General features: G+C 47.1%; 1 protein-coding gene across 1 annotated transcript in view; it reads left to right on the forward strand.

Annotated features, from left to right (window-relative positions):
- The window catches only part of DHRS12 (dehydrogenase/reductase 12), a 63076-nt gene that overhangs the window by 24209 nt on the left and 22595 nt on the right, over positions 1–16272 (forward strand). The gene's annotated exons all lie outside the window — the stretch shown is intronic.

Below are 16272 nucleotides of genomic sequence, written 5' to 3' on the forward strand. Positions count from 1 at the left end.
CAAAAATTAAGTTACTGCTTTCTGAACAAAGCTAGAGAGTCATCCAAAATCTCACATATGCTTCTTCTGAATATCTCCTCATCATGTAGTTCAGCACACTCACTCTTATTTAGATTTCTTTCCATAGTTGCCATGCTGTAACTAAAGATTGCCACCACTTATGTTTTAATGCCTAAGTAGCAAAGGAATCCAACACTCTCTCCAAGCATAGCACAACTTACAATTCGAATGAAGCATCCCAGGGCGCAAGTCGAGATTACCCACTGGTAGACGGCGTCTATCCACTCTTTTCACAGAGTGGACGCAGGCTACCCTGCTAAGAGGTGGGGCCCACAGAAATATGCCAGACTAGTCTCTGTGTGATTTTCAGACTCCGGCATGCATTCAGCTGCGTCTGCAGATTGTCTGCTTTCATTCCGAGCAGCAACATGCAGACACGGAGGGGCCTTATCAGATTCCAGCTCAGTGCCAGATTAAGCCCTGTAGAGGTCCCTAGGCAGTCAACATTTCGGGACACCCCTAGCAATATATCTCCTAATAAGTTTTTAAATTTACCAGCCAGCAATTTTAATAAACCAATTTTATTACACAAAGCTAAACATTAACAATTATTAATGTTGTTAAAAAAAAAAAAGAAATTTCTTTCAGGATCAAATCAATATTATTTTGATCCGTTGTGTGGGACTTCTAAAAATCACGGGCCTATTGGCCCCTCTCCTACTTTGCCTATTTGGTAATACTGAACTGTTCCAGCTGGCTAAACAGTCAGGACAATGCGGGCTCAGCCAAGTGTGTCAGAACAACGCACGCGCAACCACACTTGCCTTAACCACGCATATGCATGGTTAAGGCAATGCGCGGGCTAGCTGCCGGAATGGGCGGGTTGAAGAAGGAAGAGGAAGGATCAGGAGGAACGCAGTGAGATAAGTGGGGCTGGGTTGTTGATGTCTGGGGGTTGTTTTCAGGGCTGGGGGCATCAGAGTAGTTCTTGAAGGGCTGTGGGATCAGGGTAGTTTTTAGGGCTCGGGAGGGGGTGGGGGAAGTTTTTAGGGCTCAGGAGGGGTTCGGTGTAATTTTTAGGACTCTGGGGGGTTAGTGTTTAGGGCTTAGGGGAGGGCGTGGTAGATTTAATGCTTGGGGGGGGGACAGGGAAGTCTTTAGGGCTCAGGGAAGAGGGGGTTGGTTTTCTGGAGGGAGAGGGTAGTTTTAGTTCTTGGTTCTTGCATTTTAAGGCTTGTGGGGGTTGGGAAGCTTTTAGTGCTCGGGGTGGAAGGTGTTAGTTTTTAGGAGGGACCGGGGTAGTTTTACGTCTCAGGGCGGGGGCTTGGAATGCCATTTATGGGCTCAGGACGGGGGGCAGGGATCTGGGTACTTTTTAGGGCTGGGGGGCAGGGAATTTTTTAGTGCCGGGGGGGTGGAGGGGTTGGTTTTCAGGAGGGAGGTGTTAGTTTTAGGTCTCGGGTGGGGGCTGGGAGCGCCGATTTAGGGATCAGGGTGGGGGGCAGGTTTCTGGGTACTTTTTGGGGTAGGGGGCCAGGAGCTACACTTACCTGATAAGCCTCAACCACGCATATGTATTTGCCATACTTACCTTAACAATGCATATTTCGTTGTAAAGGCATGCGTGGTAAAGGCATATACATGGTTAGGATCACGTGGAACAGGCATGCGTGGTTCCTCCACACAACCTTCCATCTGGACCCATAACGCAGGCCGAATTAAAGGGGCCAGTAGGCCTCCTTTTGTTAGAGCATCCTGTCTGAGAGCGATCTGGAGCCTCACACCTAGATGCAAACGCAATGGAAGGGAAACAAATGACTATTTGTTTCTTACTTCACAGGTACTTAAAAAGATATGCTTTTGACTTTGTTCAGTCCCTGTATATAAGAGATATGCATGCACTGTAAGAATGTCAAATGTGTTGTATTTACACAACTAAACAATTTAAATACCACTATTTTGGTTTGTTTCTTTTATAGCGCTACTCATCCCAATCCAGGATGTCGGAGAGTTCTACATCACCCGTACACATTGACAATAAATCATGTGTGTGTAAATCAATGTACAGGATGTCTTACATAAGACTGGGGTTTACAAAGTGTAGGAGTCACAAGCCCTTCATTGCTCACTGTGCTGTATTAGAAGCATGACAGTTATGAACCGCAAGTAACAAAAGAATCTCTGTGTTGAAAAAAGTAGCCCTGTTTACCCATCTGCAACAAAAAAAATCAGCTTTTTCCGTGTCACATGATGTGCTTTGCATCAGACACATTAACCATCTATGCTACTTTGATTCAAAGCTGGGACTAGACGAAACGCAGATCTCTCCAGCAAGTGAATTAACCTCCAGAGGTATTTCACCATTAATATCATTCCCTGAGATTTACTGGGAACACAAAGATCTACGCCTCAGGTGCCTTAACCTCGATAATATATTTTTAAATGCCTATTTTGCAACAATTTATGCAGAACAGATTTACTGAAATGGTTTCCCTTGTTGCCAATTTCTTTGTGGCTGAGTTTCAGAAAAATACATTTAGACACTTCTCAGGAAAGTTACAAAGTATAAAAGCCTGGAGATCACCCTTTTCAGAGAAGCTGTTAAGGGTCATGCTGAAACTCGGAGAAAACAAAACCAGCAGAACCACAGTTTTGAAATAATGTAACAAACAACCTGCAGCACATTGGGGCAGGAGGGAAAGCCACGGTTTGAAGGCAAATGAAATCAAATATATTTATTTAGGGGTTGTACCCCATAAAATCCATCAATAATAATACAACACAATTAAAATATACAAGTAATTATGAAATGTTCAACATATCAGCCCAGTTCTAAACTACTGCCCAAAATTCATAGTCACCAGATTAAAAGGCAACCTCTAAATAATCCTACTTAGTGAAAGTATGTTGTACAGAAGAATAAAATATGTTCAATATTTTCAACAGTGTTATTACATATTTTACAAAACCCATAATTGGAATAACGGGAATCACTTATCTGAATCTTAATCGAAAGAAAAGAGGCAATGAGTTTCAGAACCTCTGTTTGTAACAGATGAGCAACCCTTATTGTTTTCCATTTCCAGCCTTGGTGGAAAGCATTATGGGAGAGTTACCATTGAACTGAACGACTTCTAACATTTAAACCGCAAGAAAAGAACTGTGTAATGAGCCTCCACTCTTCTAATAAAAACTCAGGGCAGGAGGCCAGACATAAGTTCACTCTCCCATCCAGGTGTAAAATCCCCCTAGTGAACACTATTTAAACTCTTTCCTCTCTCTTTTTATGTCACTGCAGTGTCTCACTTTCCCTTTCAACTTAGTTTTTCTGTCTGTCTTTCCACCCCAACCAGCTTTGGGCTTCCCACCCCTTTTGGTCTACATTACCAATTCATCATGCCTGGGATCCTCTCCCAGGGCTTCCTCCTCCTTCTGTAGCCTCCGAGCACTGAAGTTGCCTCCCTTGCATTCTACACTAATCTTCACCCCCACCCTCCCCAGTGCTCCATGTCTCCTAAAGATAGCTTCTCACTCACGCTTTTACTGACCATTTTCCAGCAGGTTAATTGTCCTTCTAATCTCAGAATTAGAAGTGCATTTGGCCATTTTTGTTTGGTACCCTTGTTAAAGGGGCACATAGCACTTTGGCATAAACATTGAATGCATTCAGAGAAGGAAATGAGAGCTTTGATGTTCGGTTAGTAGGAAAAGCTTTTCCGGTCTCCATAAGCATTGACTCCCCTCAATGCTATTGATTCTTTGCTTTGTTCAGCATGTGATGATGGACTGCTGCTACCAAAGTCTACAATCTTTATCTTTGGTCCTGCGTGGAAAAGGGGTAACACCTCTGCTCCCGCACAAAGACATTCTCAAAAGATTGAATACAGTTCTGCACAGTTCATCAACTTCTTACCAGCTCATCAATTTTGGTTCTGGCCACTGTTCGTGTGTATTGTGAAAACTTCCCTTCTGGCAGTACAAGGCTGCAATTCTTGGCACATGGTGAGCGTGATACTGTCATCTCTGTCCGAAGAGCAAGACCTTATAGAGTACCCACACATCTTCCTTCTTTAGCAAAAAGAAAGTAAAGAAAGCAACACCAATGACAAGCATTTTCAAATCCAAGAGGTCTACCGTAGCAAATTTGCTTTGTCACTCAGATTGCCCTTGCCAGTGCTTGTCTAGTTGCGGCACAAGCATTGGAAAAGGTAATTGCGCCCTGGGAAGCATCTTGAAATTGCTTTTTTAATACTCTTGTCAATCTAAAATGGGAGTCACATTGCATGTACATGCCACTTTTAGACCAAGGGGATGGCCACCTTGGATCGGTATACATAATTTGAAAAGTGCATTGGCCTGTTACTATTGCCTTTGCAAATGCTTTTCCTGTTCGGATGAGCAGTGGGTGATGATAAAACAGCGGTTTTTTTCGGGGGGGGAGGGGCAAAGTGATGGGAGAAGAGGCACACAAGCCTCACTCAGAACAGTGGGTGAAATAGAAGGGACTTCGGCAGTGGGTGCTCACATAAACTGTGAAAGGTGTACATTGGGATGGGAAAGCTGAATCCAGATGCAGGAAGCTGCATGGAGAGGCGTGGGAGAGCACTGCTAAAGAGGGTGACAGGGAAACAGTAGCGCCTCATGCACTGCAATACAGGCACTCTGCATAGGAGGCGTAAGGTTCAGACCGCATTAGGTGAGATGGCAAGCCACATGTGGGCCGATTTTAAAATGTGATTAACAATATCTGAAGCCAGTGTCTGAAACCAGGAGAATACTCTAGGCCATATAATAGTTGAAGTGGGCTGATCCAAAGCCCACTCTGAATTTATGTGAAAGTACATTGGACAATGAGTCTATTGATGACAGACCACAAAAGCAGTCTGTAAGCGAAGCTGAAGAATCAGAATAGGTCTTTCTCAGTTTCTCCATCTATTTCCGAATGCTTAAGTACCATAAAGAGCTCTGGTGTCCTTCTTTCTCTGGCTGGATACTAACGGCGTCTAAGTTTGGGCGTTGACGTGTTTTAGAACACTGAAAAAATACCTTAAAGAACCTATATGAAAAAACTGTATATTGTTAAATAGACACCGTCAAGGCTTTAAGTTGGCCGAGTCCCCCTGGGTCTCAGACCCGGTAGTATTAAAAACAGACATTGAAACGGATCCCTAGCAGGCCATATATTAATGCCTTTAACTTTACTGGCAAAAACACTGATCGATTTCTAAACATTTGTAAAAAAACATTAAGACCGTTAATGACAGCAATTTAGTTCCTGTTTATATTTGACATTTTACTTAATCTTGCATTCCCTGAGATTGTTAGCTATTTCGAGGATGTTGTGTTTCTCATTTTTATTCTTGTAGCATATTACTGTCCTATAGCGGATATTTTGAACTGAGTCCCCACCAGTTGTTTATAATGGACCACAATTGAGAGGTGTGGAGTTGAGGTTGACGGCAGTATGGGTTTCCCTTAGTCTGTGTGTGGATCAATAAGGTGTTAAGAATACATGGTCATGGAATCCTTGGCCTCTCTGCAGCACACATAGTCCCGTATTCCAGTTGCAATTGTGATTCTGTGCAAATGTGTGTAAAGGAGGTGCATGTGTCAAAATAGTGACAAGGTGAAAGTAGATGAAAATGCAGTGCTTATAGGTGAGTGGATGCATTGTGCTTTTGGGGCTGGTGAAGGTAAAGAGATGCGAGGAAAAGCATTCAGGAGAGAGCAAAAAGAGGGTGCAGAAGAGGAACGAGATGAGGTTCAAGATATGCAAATTGACGAGACGTGGAGAGAAAAGGGGTGCGCATGTCTAACATAAAAGAACTTAACCGGAGCGATTGAGACCCCCTGAACACCAATACCCCTTCCAAGGGCCTCAGTAATGTTAATTCACAGTCTCGCAATATCAGAATTAAACAGAAATCATTGTTGTTAGTCAATTATCTTAAAAAGCTAACAACAACTAACAAAAGCCAATAGTCCTGTCTGGTTTTAGGTGTATATCTGTTGTGTTTCATATCTGGATGCAGTAATTAAAAGCTCAGAGGCGAACCAAAATATCGGTATGGTGGGATTCACAGAAATTTAGTTTACGCGTGTAAGCTGCATACCTAATTATATTGGACCAGCCCCTTTTAGAGTTGCCCTAATTTTTCTGGATAAAATAATCTATAAGACAGGAGAACATAGTAAATAATACAAAAATCAATGTTTTTATTTCGTGAATTTTAAAAGAAAAGAAAATACGAAACATAATCTACGTTAATTAAATAGAAAATCAACAATGAAAGAACTTTTAAATGCCAAATACATGAACACATTGATTACCTATTAAAAACAGTGCTTTAAATGGGCCGGTACTCACCGGTTTGAGGTACCGGCACGTCTTATTTTTATCACCCGGAGTACCGGGACTTCTCTACAGCTGTGGAGAGTACCGGTATTCATGGAGGGTAGGCGCATTGGCTCATTTGCTTCATATCCCAGTGTTCGCCGTCATGCTGTGTTGCAAGGAATAGAGGCAGCCCAGTGATAGCACAATGAGGAAAGCCATGGGAGGTTATAAGGGCTTTGATCCCACCTTGATTCTTTTGTGTGAGTGTCTGCTTAGGTGTGTCCGTTTGCCTGCTTGTGTGTGCGTGTTTTTGTGAGAGGAAATATTACAAAATAAGGAAAGGTTAAACTATCACTGTTTGACTTTCATTTTGTATAACGAATGAACCCGATTTGTTTATAGAAAGACCTTTCTCGTGTGTGCTGCAACTAGTATATGTAGTGTTTGCGGTCCAGTTGCTCCGCATTGCGTGGTGACGCAATGCGGCGGCCGCCATGTTGCGCGGCAGTGCACATGCGCGAGGAGAGAGGCGCGAACGCCGAGCAAGCAGGTTATCGGCTCGGCGCTCTTCGATAGGTATAACTTGAAATAAACACCCTTGAACTCCCAAACGGTGTGGCGTTATTATTGAAGGAAGGCAGCAACATTACAATGGCGACGGAGGTTGGGATCACGAGAAAATAGACAGAAAACAAAACGAAAACCAAAGGAACCACCGAGTATCGAACCCAGCTGGAGCAAATCACGGCCACAGAGGGAGAACCACAACCACGGTGGAAGTGAGTAGGAACAGGCCTCAGAGAGCGCGGCAGAGCCCCCCAGCACACCCATTGGGGACCAGCCAGTGCACCAGGAAGTGCACACTAAAGGGCACAGAACCTTACAGCCCCCACAAAGACCAGGAGACAGAGCGCTGGTGACCTCAGGGAAAAGCGACGGGGTATAGACAAAAAGCCCCCAGCTTCGCCACAAAGAGCAGAAGGAAGACGGAGCGCCAGGGAGCCCCAAAGGGCCAAGTGAAACCGCGCCAACAACCAAGCGCGAAAACATGTGCGCACAGGCGTCTTCAGCGACGGCGCCCGTCCCGTTCCTGCCCAAGCCGGGAGAGCCCCTGATGAGATGGGAGGACTGGAGAGACTATATAGACAACTTCATAGAGGTGTTAGAAGATGAAAATGAGGAAAAATTCACAAGTAAGAGGAAGAGAAGAATACTGCTCCACAACTTGGGCCCAGAGGGGCTCAGGGTATTTAAAAACCTGGTTCCTAAGCAAAGAGCGACCACTGACGACGATGTATATGCCCACGCGATCGAGGAATTGAACAAACACTACCGACCAGCGGTATGTGTCTCAATCGACCGATACAATTTTCAACAAAGGAAGCAAGAAGTAGGGGAGTCGGTTTAAGAGTATGTGGCGGCGTTAAGGAAACTGGCATCCACGTGCAAATACGACGCATTCCAAGACTAGTTTATCAAGCATCAGATTGTGATGCACACTACGAGCAAGGCTGTACAAGAGAAATTATGGTCAAGTGGAGATGTCACACTTAAAGAGGTCATGGCTACAGTGAAGAAAGCGGAGCTGGCACGACGATGTGCGGAGGCAGCAAAGAAAGAGACAGTGGCCAGGCCCATGGTGAACAGGATAGAAGAAGAAGACTCAATCCTTACAGGTATCCCCAAATCGCACTTGGCTCCATTAAAAACAACACTACATGCGGCAGCAAGAATGATCACAGGATGCAAAAAATTTGACCACATCTCCCCAGCACTCAAAGAACTTGAATGGCTCCCGGTGGAAATGCGTAGCACCTTCAGAACGGCCTGCCTAACCCACAAGGCCCTCCACACCGGTAAACCAGAATACTTGGCAAACAAGCTCACAAAAGCAGGCCAAAGTAGATATTTGAGAAGCTCCAACTCCTTGTTGCTCATCCTACCAAAAACCAGAAAGAAGAAAACTGCGGACTGCTCCTTCACTGGAAATGCCCCCAAAATATGGAACTCTATCCCCCTACATATCAGAACCCTACCGTCCTATGCGGAATTCAAGAACCAACTCAAATCCTTGTTCCTCATCCGTTCCCTAGGTCCTAGATAACTAGGATCACCCACATAACTATGTGTTATCTCTGTATCCTTCTACAAAAAGTCCTACTGTTACGAACTTTTCCTCCTCCAATACTGTCTTTCGAGGACTGCCTCTATTTGTTACGTGTCTTTTTGTTCACCTTGTCATTCCTTTTACTGTAAAGCGCTCTGCTACCTTCGGGTCTTGTTAGCGCTATAGAAAACTTCTAAATAAATAAATAAAAAAAATAAGAAGACGAACCCCCGGAGAGACAACAGACATAAAAGTACCCCGCAGAAAGGACCACAAAGATGGCAAGGAAATCCAGGCTCACCAAGCCGACAGACGGGAAGTGGCAAGAAGAACTGTTACCGCTGTGGGAGCATGACGCACGAGGCCCACGATAGGAAGTGCCCAGCGTTTCGCGCCAAATGCTCGTTCTGCTGGATCGTAGGGCATTATGAGAAAGTGTGCTGCAAGAAGTCAGCCAGGAGTATGGTACGATATGTGGACCAAGGGGAGGAAGACCCAGAGGATAACGGCCGTGAGGAGGAGGACACGGTACTTTGCATTTATGACCAAATATTATGTGTGGACACCAACAGATCGAGCAAGCCGGTACTGGACATGACAATTGGTGGAGTGCCGATAAAAATTGTAGCAGACACGGGCTCACCATACACAATAGTCCAGAGGGCGGTGTGGAACGAGACATTCAAGCCTCACGTGGGCCCAGAGCTAGAGAAACTGGACATAAGGCCCTTCACGTATAATGGAGACCGCATACCCATGGTGGGGTTCAGACCGTTAAAATTCGAATTCAAAGGACGGAGTGCCGTCTGTAAATTATATGTCTCAGAAAGAGGGCCATCGGTGTTAGGATGGCTGGACCAGGGCGACCTGGGAATAAAACTGGACCGGGGAGGAAAAGTCCAGATCCTACTCACCGAACCGGATGGATGGCCCGACATGGACAGGTGGAAGAAGGAATACCCGAAGGTGTTTGGAGGCAAAGTGGGTAAGCTAGAGAAGTTTGCACACAAAATAATACTCAAGGCAGGAGCGGTGCCAGTGTCCCATAAAGTGAGGAACGTGCCCCTGGCGGTGAGAGAGGCGGTGCAAGTGGAACTACAAGAGCTGGAAGAAAAGGGCATCATAGAGCCGATCACGTGTGCTGAATGGCTGGCACCACTGGTGGTGGTGATGAAACCCAGCAGAAAGGTCAGGCTATGTGTGGACCTGCGGGAATTGAACAGAAACATTGTAGTGGAGAAGTTCCCCTTACCAAGAATTGAAGAAATGCTAGCCAAGACCAGGGGGGTAAAGTGGTACTCCACCATCGACTTGACCTCAGAATAACACCAAATAGCCCTACACCAGGAGAGCAGGAGATTGACGTCCTTCATCACCCCCTTTGGGTGCTACCAATTTTGCCGTATGCCATTCGGGCTGGCATCGGCGGCGGCGGTGTTTCAAAAACTGATGCACCAGTTGTTCAAGGACATGGACGGCATCCAATACTTTCAAGACGATATCTTGATAATGGGGCGCGACAGAATAGACCATGACGCAAAACTCACTAAGGTGCTGGATGTGTTGGAGACAAAAGGCCTGACCGCAGAATGGGACAAATGCCACCTAGGAATGGAGTCCGTAACATACTTGGGGCATGAAATCGGAGTACAAGGGATCACACCCAAGGCTGAGAATGTGAAGGCGATCTGTGACGCACCAACCCCCACCAGCAAGGAAGAAGTCAGGTCCGAGCTCGCGTCCGAGATGGCCGCGTTTTAGCTCGGCTCCGTCCGCCTGCCTGTTTTACTCGTCTATCCTGTCTTTATCCTGCCCCGGGAAGCCCTCCTTGCTGTGCTGTAGTACTAAGACGCCTCGCAGGCACTTACCCTTTGCTCCGGTGGTCCTGGGTGCCGTGGATCCTGTGCAGCGCTCCCGCTCGCTTCGGAGCCTCCGGGGCGGGCTGGCCTGAACCTCTCGGCGGCGCCCGGACGGGACGGAGCACGATGATCGGCCCTTGATGGCGCAGTGGACGTGGTCGTGGAGGCCGTTGTGCGTGTAGGCCGGCTGTGCTTGCTGGCCGACCCCGGTGGGCCGGAGGCCTTGGGGTGGAGGCGCTGCCTTCCATTGACGGGGCTACTCGTATATCCGGCTTGATCCCCCCCCTTTGTTCTCCGGTCCGGCCATTTTGATTTCTTCCGCCCGGACTCGGAGAACGGGGCCGGCGGCACTGGGGGGCCGGCGATTCCCCTTCTTCTGGTGGGCCTCCTTCCTGCCCCGGGGTGCCCTGCCGCCGGTCGGCTGGTCTTCATTTGCCTTGCTGTTGCCCCGACGGGGGTTGCCAGCCGCTGCGGCCTCGCTGGGCTTCTAAGATGGCGGCCGACCCTGAGTGTCTCAGCCGGGCCTGGACGAGCGCTGGAGGCCCGCCGCATGGCCCGGGTGCCGGATATTGTAAAAGTTTTCCTACACTTCGAGATATCCTGGATGCCCTGCACTCCTGGCGAACCTCTGTGGCTGCACCCGTCTCCGCTCTGGAGGCAGATCCTCTCTTCGGGCCGTTTGGGCCCCCAGCATCGGGTGTGGCCTCCTCGTTGCAGGGTGCGGCTGGAATTATCCTAGGAACTATGGCCCCGGCGACGGCCGCATCCGTGGGTGTGCGGAGTTCCAGCGCCCTTCATCGTCCTGTGCTGTCTCCTTTGCCGCTGGTCCGGGGGCCGGCTCCAGTCTGGCCTGGCCTCGATGACTCTTCCTGCTCCTTCTCGCCTCGACTGCCCGGCCATGGCTCCTGTGCCGACCTAGCTGGGTCTGCCTCTCTTGAACTGTCCCTGGAACTGTGCCTGCGATGTGTGCGATGTACCATGACTTTCCTGGATCTTCCGTATTTTCCACCACGTTTCTTCTCCGGACTGCCGCCAGATCCCCCTGTTCTATGCCCTCGGTTCTTCGCTGTCTGGTTCTTGTTGGATCGGACGGCTACAACTTTGGACAAACGAGGACAGGGCTGATACGAATTTGCCCTTGTGTGCGGTAGTCTTGTATTGGTTTGATGATCGGCATGTATTGGTATGATTATGTGTGACTTTACGGGGCTCCTGAAATGTATCCTGATACTTTTTGACTTCCCGTGGGCCCGGCCCCCTTTCTCTCAGGCGGGTGGGTGGGTGCAGATAATACTGTCCCTTGGCCCTCTCCCGTGTGTGATACTTTCCCTTTTTCCCTTCCCCTCTCCCGTTTTTGTCCTTTGTTTCTGTCTTGTCCTTGTTCTTCTATATTTCGGGTTCTAATTAGGGCGACAGGCACGCTGCTGGGGGGTAGGCCATAGCCTTCTGCAGGGGTGCAGGGTGGGCTTGTGGGGTGGGTGGGGGGGATCTGTCATTTTGGGGGGTCTTTTTCCTCCCCCTTCTTTCTCCCTTTTTTTGTTCTATGGCTCTTGAGTATTCCCTTTTTCGGGGCTCTGTCTCGTCATGTGTCCCCCTGGCGTGTTTCTGATGTATTTACCTTCCGGTAGTACTGTGATTATGGTTAGCTATGTGTTCTATCATCGACTTTTACTGTATACTTTGTACCGGATTTTGTTTTCCTGCTTTGTCGCCGGGGGGTGCGTGATTGGGTAGGAGTCCCTTCTTTTTCCTTTTTCCTCCTTCCCCTCCCCCCTTTATGGGGGGTTTCCTTCCTTTTGTTGGGGTGCGTTTCGTATTGTTTTTTACGATGGGGTCCTTTTTCATTGATGTTTGGTAAGTCGGGTGGTTGCTGTGGTGGGTGAGCGTTGGACGGCAAGCGCAATTGCCTCTCCTTGTGGTCCTCTGATTGGGCCTGTGTTTATTGATATGTTTCCTTCATGTTGGTTTTATCCTGTATTTTTATGATCGCCGGATCGCGGCTCACCACGGCCCCTCCCTTGTGGTTTGCCTCACTGCCCGTCATGATCCTGTACTCCCCGCCCCATTTAAAAAAAAAAAAAAGAAAACTACCCTTCTAATTTCCTGTTCCTGCGATTGCTCTATGGCTTTTGGTGTTTCTCCTGTCTCCTTGCCGTCATATCCTGTGGACACTTTTGTATTGCTACTAATGCTTTTGCTATGTGGTGGCCAGCCCGGTGGGTTGTAGGCCCGTATTTGTGACCACTCTCTGTACAATAAAGGTTTAAAAAAAAAAAAAAAAAGTCAGGTCCTTTTTGGGCATGGCAGAATACTATAGTAAATTTGTTCAACATTTTGCAACGAAAACCCACCACATGAGGCAACTGACGAGGGAGAAAGCAGCGTTCAGCTGGACAGCAGAAGCGCAAGGGGAATTTGAGAGCGTTAAGATGGATATCGTGGGTGCCGTACCCCTGCAAGGCTATGATCCCCAAGGCAGAACGGTGCTCACAACGGATGCCTGCGACAAAGGCCTAGGTGCCGTCTTAATGCAAGACAGAGGTCAAGGAGTGGTAGAGACATTGTGCTTCGCTTCCCGCACATTGAGCAACACTGAAAGGAAGTTCAGTGTCATTGAGAAGGAGATGCTGGCGGTGGTGTGGGCGATGACAAGATTACGCCAGTTCCTGTGGGGGACTCAATTGCAGTTAAAGACGGATCACAAGCCATTGATGAAGGTGCTCACCTCCAGTGGGCATGCCAGTGCCACACCTAGAATCGCGAAAATGACTTTGAAAATATTGGAATTCAGATATGATGTAGAGTATATTCCTGGCAGTCGTAACAAGGTGGCGGACTACTTGAGCAGAGCGGCGGCCATGGATCCGGAGGAAGAAGACCGAGAAGGGGGAGAAGAAATGGTAGCTCTAATGGATGACCAGGAAAGAGTCATTAGCAGACCAGAATGGGAAACAGCCTATGAGGAGGACCAAGTCGTACAGAAGGGGAAGGAGTGCATTGTGAAGGGCTGGCAAGAGAAGAGGCACCTCAATGAGGATCTGCGGAAGTACTATGAAGTCAGAGAGGAGCTCTCAGTAGATGACAAGGGAGTGTTCGTATACAGGGGGGACAAGGTCATCCCTCCTTCAGGAATAATTCCCAGGTTGTTGGCGATACTCCACGAAGGACACATAGGGATAGGCAAAACAAAGTTAAGGACAAAACCGGGATACTGGTGGCCAGGCATGGACATGCAAGCAGAAAGGTACATCAGAGAGTGCACTTAATGCCAAGGGGCGGATAAGACACTTAAGCCTTTGAGGCCGGCACTAGGAAAATTTGACTCCCCGAAGAATCCGTGGGAGGAGTTGTCCATTGACATTTTGGGCCCGATTTTGGATAGTCAAGGAACGCCGAAGTACGTGTGTGTCCTCATAGACAGATACTCCAAATGGCCGGAAGTGAAAGTAGGAGAGGTAATGGACACAAACAATTCTAAGGTTCCTAGATGACACATTCGTAAGAGAAGGTATCCCCAAGTCAATATTGAGTGACACCGGTCCTCAATTTACCTCGGAAAAATGGACCAAGTTTATGGAGAGGAATAGCATCCTCTCCAAGCACACGGCCATATATCACCCGGCGGGCAACGGACTGGTGGAACGTTTTAACCGGGTGGTGATGGGATCAGTACAAGCAGCGATGACGTGTGGCAAAGACTGGGAAAAGGAGATAGGGCAAATGATATGGTCGTACAGAATCACCCCCACTGGTACAGGGTACAGCCCTTTCCAAATCCTGAGAGGCCGAGATCCCTTCGCAAGAGACAATAGAACGTGGAAGGAGAAGACAATAACCAGTAAATGGTCCCCGGCAGTAGTGCAAGCGAACCTGGAAAGAGCACAAGCGGTGTACACAAAGTACTACAATGCACGAAGAAATGTGAAAGAGACAGGGTTGGAAGAAGGCGAATGGGTAAGAGTCAAGTTGGCGGTGATGCAAAGGAAAGGAGACAGCAAGTACAGTAAACCGCTCCAGGTCAAGGAGGTGTATGATCGGGCGGCCTTGTTGAGTGACGGCAATGTGTGGTCCCAAGACCGCATGGCGAGGTGCAACAAGGTACTACGGTGGAGTCATGACGAGCCGGAGCAGGGAGCAACGACAGAGCCCAACGACGGAGCTGAACTCTCTAATTTGGGTGCGGTTCTGGAAGATGGAGAAATGAGCGAAGTACAGGACAACAGAACCACTCCGGGGGTGGATAAAGAGGAGAGAGTGAGGCGATCGGGGTCGAGCCCAGCTGAGCCCAACGGTGGGGAAGGCAGCGATGAGACTGGGGAGAGAGATACTCAGGCCGCCCCGGTAAGGTATACCCGCAGAGGGAGAGCAGTGGGGAGACCTTCCCGATTCCGAGACTTTGAGATGGGTGAAGGACTGTAAGTTTTGAAGTTCATTCTATTGTATAAAAGGGGGGAGATATGTAGTGTTTGTGGTCCAGTTGCTCCGCATTGCGTGGTGACGCAAGGCGGCAGCCGCCATCTTGCGCGGCAGTGTGCATGCGCGTGGAGAGAAGCGTGAACGCCGAGCAAGCAGGTTATCGGCTCGGCGCTCTCCGATAGGTATAACTTGAAATAAACACCCTTGAACTCCCAAACAGTGTGGCGTTATTATTGAAGGAAGGCAGCAACATTACAGTATATATGAGCCAAAAAACGTCGCATGTCTTGCCTTTAGCCCCGCCCACTCACCACATTTGAATGGTATACAACCTTTACAACGCAACTTTTACAACGACCTACCGTTACCACGCATTTTTTACAACGCAGGATCCATTACAACGCATACCATTACCACGCATGTATTTACAACGCAGGTACTTTTACAACGCATATCATTACAACGTAAGTATTGGTAAGTATATTATTTTATTAAAAATATTATTTGGGTTTTTGGGTAAAGGGGTATTTTTAGGGTTCAGGGTCAGTTTTGGGTTTTTTGGTAAAGGGGTATTTTTAGGGTTCAGGCTCCGTTTTGGGTTTTTGGGTAAAGGGGTATTTTTAGGGTTCAGGGTCAGTTTTCAGTTTTTGGGTAAAGGGGTATTTTTAGGGTTTAGGGTCAGTTTTCAGTTTTTGGGTAAAGGGGTATTTTTAGGGTTTAGGGTCAGTTTTCAGTTTTTGGGTAAAGGGGTATTTTTAGTGTTCAGGGTCAGTTTTCAGTTTTTGGGTAAAGGGGTATTTTTAGGGTTTAGGGTCAGTTTTCAGTTTTTGGGTAAAGGGGTATTTTTAGGGTTCAGGGTCAGTTTTCAGTTTTTGGGTAAAGGGGTATTTTTAGGGTTCAGGGTCAGTTTTCAATTTTTTGGTAAAGGGGTATTTTTAAGGTTCAGGGTCAGTTTTCAGTTTTTGGGTAAAGGGGTATTTTTAGGGTTCAGGGTCAGTTTTGGGTTTTTGGGTAAAGGGGTATTTTTAGGGTTCAGGATTAGTTTGGGGTTTTTGGGTAAAGGGGTATTTTTAGGGTTTAGGGTCAGTTTTGGGTTTTTGGGTAAAGGGGTATTTTTAGGGTTCAGGGTCAGTTTTGGGTTTTTGGGTAAAGGGGTATTTTTAGGGTTCAGGATTAATTTTGGGTTTTTGGGTCAAGGGGTATTTTTAGGGTTTAGGGTCAGTTTTGAGTTTTTGGGTAAAGGGGTATTTTTAGGGTTCAGGGTCAGTTTTGGGTTTTTGGGTAAAGGGGTATTAGGGTTCAGGGTCAGTTTTGGGTTTTTGGGTAAAAGGGTACAGGGTAAAAATTAAATATAATTAAATGTAAATTAAATTAAATTAAATTGATTAAATTAAATTAAATTACATTATATTAATTTTAATTAAATTAAATTTAAAAAAATATTATATACTTACCAATACTTACGTTGTAATTGTATGCGTTGTAAAGGTATATGCGTTGTAAATACATGCGTGGTAATGGTACTTCGTTGTAATGGATCCTGCGTTGTAAAA

The sequence above is a fragment of the Lissotriton helveticus genome, chromosome 8 (genome assembly GCF_964261635.1).
Source record: "Lissotriton helveticus chromosome 8, aLisHel1.1, whole genome shotgun sequence".
Classification (NCBI taxonomy): Eukaryota; Metazoa; Chordata; class Amphibia; order Caudata; family Salamandridae; genus Lissotriton; species Lissotriton helveticus.